Source organism: Triticum dicoccoides, chromosome 5A (assembly GCF_002162155.2).
Source record: "Triticum dicoccoides isolate Atlit2015 ecotype Zavitan chromosome 5A, WEW_v2.0, whole genome shotgun sequence".
NCBI classification, from domain to species: domain Eukaryota; kingdom Viridiplantae; phylum Streptophyta; class Magnoliopsida; order Poales; family Poaceae; genus Triticum; species Triticum dicoccoides.
In genome coordinates, this window is record NC_041388.1 from 90762121 (window position 1) to 90771202 (window position 9082).

Sequence of the window (9082 nt, forward strand, 5' to 3'; positions counted from 1 at the left end):
AGACTGCGGGGCCACCTCGGGGCAACTTGAGGGTTGGTTTTACTCGTAGGATGTCTCATCTGAGTGTGCCCTGAGAAAGAGATATGTGCAGCTCCTATCGGGATTTGTCGGCACATTCGGGCGGTGTTGCTGGTTTAGTTTTACCCTGTCGAAATGTCTTGTTGTACCGGGATACCGAGTCTGATCGGAACGTCTCGGGTGGAGGTCTATTCCTTCGTTGACCGTGAGAGCTTGTGATGGGCTAAGTTGGGACACCCCTGCAGGGATTTGAACTTTCGAAAGCCGTGCCCGCGGTTATGGGCAGATGGGAATTTGTTAACGTCCGGTTGTAGAAAACCTGAACTTGACCTTAATTAAAATGAATCAACCGCGCGTGTAACCGTGATGGTCTCTTTCCGGCGGGGTCCGGGAAGTGAACACGGTTGTTGGAGTTATGCTTGACGTAGGTTGCTATAGGATCACTTCTTGATCATACTTTTATCGACCGTGCTTTGCCTTCTCTTCTCGCTCTCATTTGCGTATGTTAGCCACCATATATGCTAGTCGCTTGCTGCAGATCCACCTCATACCTTTTACCTTACCCATAAGCTTAAATAGTCTTGATCGCGAGGGTGCGAGATTGCTGAGTCCCCGTGGCTCACAGATACTTCCAAAACCAGCTTGCAGGTGCCGATGAGTCCGTGCAGATGATGCAACCAAGCTCAGGAGGAGCTCGATGAAGATCTTGCCCTTTGTTTTCGTTCTAGTTGATCAGTAGTGGAGCCCAGTTGGGGTCGATCGGGGACCTTTGTCGCATTTGGGGTTCTTCTTTTATTTTGGTTCCGTAGTCGGACCCTGTTTGTATTTGGTTGATGTAATGCTTTATTCATGTAATTGTGTGAAGTGGCGATTGTAAGCCAACTATGTATCTCTTTCCTTTATATATTACATGGGTTGTGTGAAGATTACCTCACTTGCGACATATGCCTTCAATGCGATTATGCCTCTAAGTCGTGCCTCGACACGTGGGAGATATAGTCGCATCGAGGGTGTTACAAGTTGGTATCAGAGCCTTCCCCGACCTTAGGATCCCCATTGCTTAATCGTTTTTAGCAGCCGAGTTGTGTCTAGAAAAATATTTTGAGTCATTTAGGAATTATATATCGGAGAGTTTAGGAATTCTTTTTACTTCCCAGTCTCCTCATCGCTCTGGTAAGGCATCCTGACGTAGAGTTTTGACTCTTCTCTTCTCAAATTTCACAAAAAAAAATTAGGATCATGCGGGTATCTCGGAATCGTTCCGATGGTTTTATGATGAGAACTTTGTCTTGGTGCCTCCTGTCAGGGGTTTTGTGGAAGTGTCCCGAGGAGTTGAGCTCTGAGGTGTTGTCATCATAATTTTATCGTTGCAGTTCTGGAATACCTGAGTTTAGTACGCCGACATCGAAAATCTCTTTTATGCAGTTCGTTGGTGAGATAACCTCGACGCCACCCAGTACTGGGGCGGGAGTTCGGGAGTATTGCCATAACTTGTATAACGGATGCTTTTCGAAGGTTGAGGTAGACGATTTCCGAAGGTTTCTTGGTTATGTGTTGAAGGATGGATACAGCTGGATGTAGGATTTGCTAGTTTGGGTGAGATATTATGCTTCCCCTGTATCCCCAACACCTGATTGCATAACCGGAAACTTTCGGGAGTTTCATAGGTGGGAATTCAAGTAGCTCCTAGGATTTCTTTCCGACAGATGTATGATACGAAATTGGGGTTCGACGTCTAGTGGTCCGCCTATTCACGGTCGGTTTTATAGTGGTCTCGTTGTGTCTTAAAGAGTCCTTGGCTATGCCGACTCGGGGACGCTTCGTATGTCATGTGCACTGCCTTGTACATGATGGTGCTGTACGATCGAGCCCGTGTAGGCCCCACCACGAAAACTTCGGACGAAATCTCTATCATATGTTTGTTCTGGCTTATTTTACAAGCCAATCCTTGTTTTGTTTTGAGATGTGGTATTCGAGTTGCTTCGAAGTTAAATGTTGATTCCATACCTTTCCCAAATGGTGTTCTCATACTCCGGTGTGGATACCAATCCTTCTTGATCATCAAGATTGTTTTTGTCAATCCTTTTAACCGGTGTGCTTCTCTTCAAGTGGATCCAATCACTTCAATATTCGCAAGAGCAATTATCAGTTCTTCTCAATATTGCTTGTTTCATCCGGCTCCAAGTTACCTTTGTTTTTCCCGCCCACCCACCCTTGTTTTTTCTTCAAGGACTCAGATTTCTTCATCAAGTATCCATTTTATTCTTGTGAAGTCTCTTCATTCTTTTCTTTCAATGTTCGTATCTGGTGATTCTCATGAAGATTCTAACGAAGCTTCAAGTTCGTCACTCTTCACTCATTTTCTTCTCCGGTGGAATTAATTCAAGCTTTGGTATTGAGCATACTCCTTTTCTTTTTGCCCAATGCCTATTTATGCCGGTGCACCTCTTAATCTTCCACTTCTCGCTATTCAATTATTCTGGAGTGCTCAAGATATCTCGAAGATTCGTGTTTCCACTCTACATTCATTCAAACTCTTTCGAGGATGTTATTTCATTCTAGCCATTTAATTCAACTGGTGCATTCCCTCTTTTAAATCATTCTACGGTGTTTCTTTTGAGTGGGCCCGAACCCACAGGTCTTTTCCCAGGATCTTACCTGACTCTTCTAATTCTCCCGGAGATATCCTTAAAATTCTTTTCGAAGTTTGACGTAAGAATGAATTGCCATCAGTCAAATGTCCTCCTCTAAAATCTTTCAAATTCTTTTCATCATTGGCTCAACCTTTCCATTATTCATTCCGGAGTGCCTCAACAATTCACGGTGGTGTCTCTCGTTGTCATTTGAATACCGAAGAAGAGTTTCTCTTTAATCTTGCTCCATTCTCTTCAAGATTCGTGATTCTAGCTTGTTGCCATCCTCTCATAATTATTTGCGATTGTGAGATATTCTTTTCAACCATCCGGAGTAATTCAGGAGCCTTTTCAGTTCGATTCTCCGGAGCCCATCATCTCATAATTATTCTTTCCCAGCTTTCAGTTATCGTTCTCCTAATCTTACCGGTGCATCGATCATTTATCCTCTAATCAGTTCTTGATCTCTTCGTTCTCATGTATCTAGATTCTCTCAAGCTTCGTCGTTCATTTGCTAATTCTTCCCGGTGTTGTCCTTATCTTTTCCTCGGTCATTTTAATTCTTACGATGGTTCGTGCAAGATTCCTCTTCTTTCGTTATCATATCAATTCATTCGCTGTTTCGATTCCACCGGTGGATCGTTGAAGACTTTCCCAAGTTTGCGCCATATCTATCCTAATCTCTCTACGAGAATAAGTGGTATGCCAAATCCGTTGCTTGTCATCAATTTAAATTGGTGAAGGATACGCATAACGTAATTCTTACTCTTGTTTCATCCTTATGTTAATCTTTTCTTCCGGAGTTTGTTCACGATGATTAAATTCTTGGGTTCAAGTGCTCATCCTTCTTTCCCGGAGTTCCAAGCTCTAATTATCACGGAGATCCATCTAAATCATTACAAGGTTTCACCTTGTGTTTTCAACTTCTCTTTCTTTTCGGTATCTTTTGTTTACCGGAGTTCTTCACGGAAGTTCTACATGATGGTTCATATATGATTTAATTCATTCTCGAAGTGCTCATCGAGATTCTTTTCTAAGAAGCTCAAGCTTTCTTCATATTGTAATCCGGAGTGCAATTTCTTTCTACCATATTATCGGAGGTGGTATTATGTCATTCTTGATCATTTGAGTTCATGTTTTTCATGATTCACATGGTGTCAAGAATGAGATATTTTAAATCCATCAATCTCTTCTTTGGAGTTATCTTGGGTTTATTTTCAGCTAAAACTTTCCCTAAGGTTTGTTGCTATTATGGTGCTTATAAATGACCCAAGTTCTTCTTTTATCCTCTCGGTGAAATAAGTTTCTCGTCTCCTTGTCATATAAATCCAATCAATTCTTTTCCCGTGAGTGGCAGGCTGTCACCTCATAATTTGAGATGTTTTCCATAAGACCATATCAAGTTTATTCTTTTCGTTGTGGATTGTTTCAACAACTCCGTGTGACCCTTCTCTTTAAGATGCTTTTCAAGCTCATTGGAGGTAGAAGATGTTGTTTTCTTCTCCGTTCTTTTGTTCCGTCGATACAACTTCTATTCTTTCGTTCCGGAGGCATCGTGTTGTTGTTCTCTTCAACCCATCTTCTTGTTGTGTCAAGATCATGTTCTTTTCATGATTGTCCATTTAACCGGAGTGTCGTGCCCTCTTTTCAAGTTCTATCACCTTATCAAGTTCTTGTTCAATTACTTTCTTTTCAACCGGAGTGCTACCCGAATTTGGTCTCCCTTGATCCCCTTCCTTAACCGGAGTGTTTTCTATATATATCTTCCCTTCAACCTCAAAGGTTTCTCAATGTTCTTTGTCTCTCTTTTCTAATGGAGTGTTTTCAACTTCGTTCATCTCCGTTGTATTCTTTTCTCGAAACGGCCTAACCTTTTTCAAGGTTTGTGGTTTCACTCGTTTGTCAAAGAAGCAACTTAGTTTTACCTCTTCTCTGTCTCTTCCGTTTTCTCTCCGGTGCCATTCTAGATCTCGGGACGAGATCCTCTCGTAGTGGTGGAGTGTTGTAACGCCCCGAGACCGATGTGCCAGGTGTCGTTCAGTTATTCGCTGTTGTTGCCTTGTCATTTGCTTGCGTGTTGCATTTCATCATGTCATCATGTGCATTGCATCATCATGTTTTCAAAACTTGCATTCGTCCGGGTTCCCCCGTTCTTTCCGTTGTCCGTTCTGAGCCCAGAGACACTTGCACGCGCCCGCGGCATGTCCGAAATATTTTTTTATAAGCGGCCGGAAAATGTTCTCAGAATGGGATGAGAGTTGACGTGTGGTCTTATTATAGTGTAGATAGACCGCCTGTCAAGTTTCATCGCATTCGGAGATCGTTTGATGCCCCAATGGATAACATAGCGGCAATAGTAGCCGGTCTAACGTCGGACGTTTTCGGTCTCCAAAAACAGTCGCCGGGCCTTCTCTCTCCCTTTTTCTCAGCCTGAGGCCTTCTGCACAGTCCACTACCTTCCGCCAGGCCCAACCTAACCTCTCCCGTCAGCCCGCGGCCCTCCTCGCGCGCGCGTCCGAAAGTTGTCCCGGACCTGACCCGCTCAGTCATCATCGTTTGATTCGGATCATCCCCAAATATCCCTCAAATATCTTTGTTTTCTTCCTTGGACTCCCCAACCTATTTATCTCGACCGTTTGATTTTAATCGGAGGGTCCGATTAGCCCTTGTCAAAAATCCTTGCTATATATACTGCCTAACCCTAGATCCTAGGATGTCCCATCCGTCCATTCTGCCCGCCGCCGCCAGCCCACCTGGTCTCCTCCTCGGCTTCCTCACCGAGCCAACCACCATCCATCCCGAACCACCTCCCTCCAACCAACCTCCGACCACCTCCCTGGTTTTCCGCGTGGCCCAAATCGCAGCAGCCAACAACATCCTATTACCCGAGCAAGCACGGCCATGGCCACGCCCACCGAAGCTCTGCACCACCCCAAGCTACTCTGCCTCCGGTGTTGTCCTGCTCATCCCGGCCTCCTCTACGCCCAGAGCTCTCCTAGCCGTGCGTCTCCTCCTCATTCCCAGCGAAGCCCCGTCCTCCCGAGCTCTCCCACAGGCAGCCCCGCGCCCGATCCAGGCGGGATCGAGGCGACCACCTCGTGCACGCCGAGTCCAATCGTCGGACCAGCTCCACCACCAGGCGGCACCTCTCCTTCTCTTTTCCTTCTTCCCCTGGTGCTTCTCTCCCTCTTTAATCTGCCCGCTGTTGTTCTAATTCTCTGTTGCCTCTGTGGTTTGCAGAGGCCGAAGCCGACGCCGCCATGCAAGCCTTGCTCAAGCTCCACCCGCGCCGGATCCACGTCCTCCGGTTTTCCCCATGTAACCTCCGTCCTCTGCTTCGAACCAGGACCCAACGAGGGCCTCGCCGTACCCGTTGACCGCTCGATCTCCTCTGCTTCGGCATCGATCCAGAGACGAACGCCGCGCGCCGCCTGCTGGCGTTGACCGCGCCCAGGGCCAGCTGCTTCCCCATCGAGCGAGCGCCCGCTCGTCCAGCCTCCCCGTTGACCGGTCGCACCTCGTGGCCCAGCTCCAGCCACTTCCGCACCGCACCAGGCCCGGATCTGCCAGCTCTCTGAAGCCCAATGTGAGCAGCCCAGTTGCACCAGATTCGGCCTGTGTAGTTTTTTCTCCCAGATCTGCGAATTTAGCTTTTATCCCAGGATTTACTGTTTTGCAGAAAAGTCCCCCTAGTTCATGCATTTAATAACTCACAATTGGTGCATCGGATTTAAATGTTTCATATATGAAACTTGCTTAGAATTTTGTCTAGATTCATAATATGCAACTTTCACCCATGTTTAAAATGTTTAAAATGCTATTTGAGTAAATTTGCTCCTATGCCATGTTAAAATGATTTAATTCATAACTAAATAATCGTAACTCCGAATTTAATAAACTTTATATGTAAATGGGGTAGAATTTTGCCTAGTTTAACATGGTGGCATAATCTTGCATGTTTAATAACCATAAAATATGGTTTAGGGCAGAACAGGACCAAACCTAAGATATGCACATGAGGAGTTTCCGGATTTGTTGTTCGTTGCTTCCGGCCTCATTTAACCTTGACTAGATAGGTAGCTTTCATTTGCTTCACCCTCTTGCCATGCTTAACAACATTTAATATTGTTGGGTACATAAACGGGATCAAACTAAATAACTTATCGTGGTGTTTCGTCAATATGCAACTCGTTGCATATTGAGCTCCATTTAATTTGTAGGATTGTTTGTGCACTTTGCCATGCCATGCCTCATTAAACCGGACATGCATCATACTTGTTTGCGCATCATGCCATGTCTATGTGATGGTTGTTTACCATGTTGTTTGCTTCTTTCCGGTGTTGCTTCTTCGGGTTGGTTCCGATAACGCCGTGTTTGTGAGGACCCGTTCGACTATGTTCGTTTGTCTTCTTCATGGACTCGTTCTTCTTCCTTGCGGGATTTCAGGCAAGATGATCATACCCTCGAAATCACTACTATCTTTGCTATGCTAGTTTGCTCGCTCTTTTGCTATGCCAATGCTACGATGCCTACCATTTGCTTTCAAGCCTCCCAAATTGCCATGTCAAACCTCTAACCCACCATGTCCTAGCAAACCGCTGATTGGCTATGTTACCGCTTTGCTCAGCCCCTCTTTTAGCGTTGTTAGTTGCAGGTGAAGATTGAAGTTTGTTCCTTGTTGGAACATGGAGATGTTGTTCCTTGTTGGAACATGTTTATTTGTTAGGATATCACAATATATCTTATTTAATTAATGCATCTATATACTTGGTAAAGGGTGGAAGGCTCGGCCTTATGCCTGGTGTTTTGTTCCACTCTTGCCGCCCTAGTTTTCATCATATCGGTGTTATGTTCCCGGATTTTGCGTTCCTTATGCGGTTGGGCTATAATGGGAACCCCTTGACAGTTCGCCTTAAGTAAAGCTCCTCCAGCAATGCCCAACTTTGGTTTTACCATTTGCACTAACAACCTACCACCTTCCCTTGGGTTCTGCAGACTCAAGGGTCATCTTTATTCTAACCCCCCCCCCGGGCTAGTGCTCCTCTGAGTGTTGGTCCGACCGAGTAGACTGCGGGGCCACCTCGGGGCAACTTGAGGGTTGGTTTTACTCGTAGGATGTCTCATCTGAGTGTGCCCTGAGAAAGAGATATGTGCAGCTCCTATCGGGATTTGTCGGCACATTCGGGCGGTGTTGCTGGTTTAGTTTTACCCTGTCGAAATGTCTTGTTGTACCGGGATACCGAGTTTGATCGGAACGTCTCGGGTGGAGGTCTATTCCTTCGTTGACCGTGAGAGCTTGTGATGGGCTAAGTTGGGACACCCCTGCAGGGATTTGAACTTTCGAAAGCCGTGCCCGCGGTTATGGGCAGATGGGAATTTGTTAACGTCCGGTTGTAGAAAACCTGAACTTGACCTTAATTAAAATGAATCAACCGCGTGTGTAACCGTGATGGTCTCTTTCCGGTGGGGTCCGGGAAGTGAACACGGTTGTTGGAGTTATGCTTGACGTAGGTTGCTATAGGATCACTTCTTGATCATACTTTTATCAACCGTGCTTTGCCTTCTCTTCTTGCTCTCATTTGCGTATGTTAGCCACCATATATGCTAGTCGCTTGCTGCAGCTCCACCTCATACCTTTTACCTTACCCATAAGCTTAAATAGTCTTGATCGCGAGGGTGCGAGATTGCTGAGTCCCCGTGGCTCACAGATACTTCCAAAACGAGCTTGCAGGTGCCGATGAGTCCGTGCAGATGACGCAACCAAGCTCAGGAGGAGCTCGATGAAGATCTTGCCCTTTGTTTTCGTTCTAGTTGATCAGTAGTGGAGCCCAGTTGGGGTCGATCGGGGACCTTTGTCGCATTTGGGGTTCTTCTTTTATTTTGGTTCCGTAGTCGGACCCTGTTTGTATTTGGTTGATGTAATGCTTTATTCATGTAATTGTGTGAAGTGGCGATTGTAAGCCAACTATGTATCTCTTTCCTTTATATATTACATGGGTTTTGTGAAGATTACCTCACTTGTGACATATGCCTTCAATGCGATTATGCCTCTAAGTCGTGCCTCGACACGTGGGAGATATAGTCGCATCGAGGGTGTTACACAATATTTGAATCTTCTCTGAATTCTTTTATGTATGATTGGTTATCTTTGCAAGTCTCTTTGAATTATCAGTTTGGTTTGGCCTACTAGATTGATCTTTCTCGCAATGGGAGAAGTGCTTAGCTTTGGGTTCAATCTTGCGGTGCTCGATTCCAGTGACAGTAGGGGAAATGACACGTATTGTATTGTTGCCATCAAGGATAAAAAGATGGGGTTTATATCATACTGCATGAGTTTATCCCTCTACATCATGTCATCTTGCTTAAAGCGTTACACCGTTCTTATGAACTTAATACTCTAGATGCATACTGGATTTTCGGTCGATGTGTGG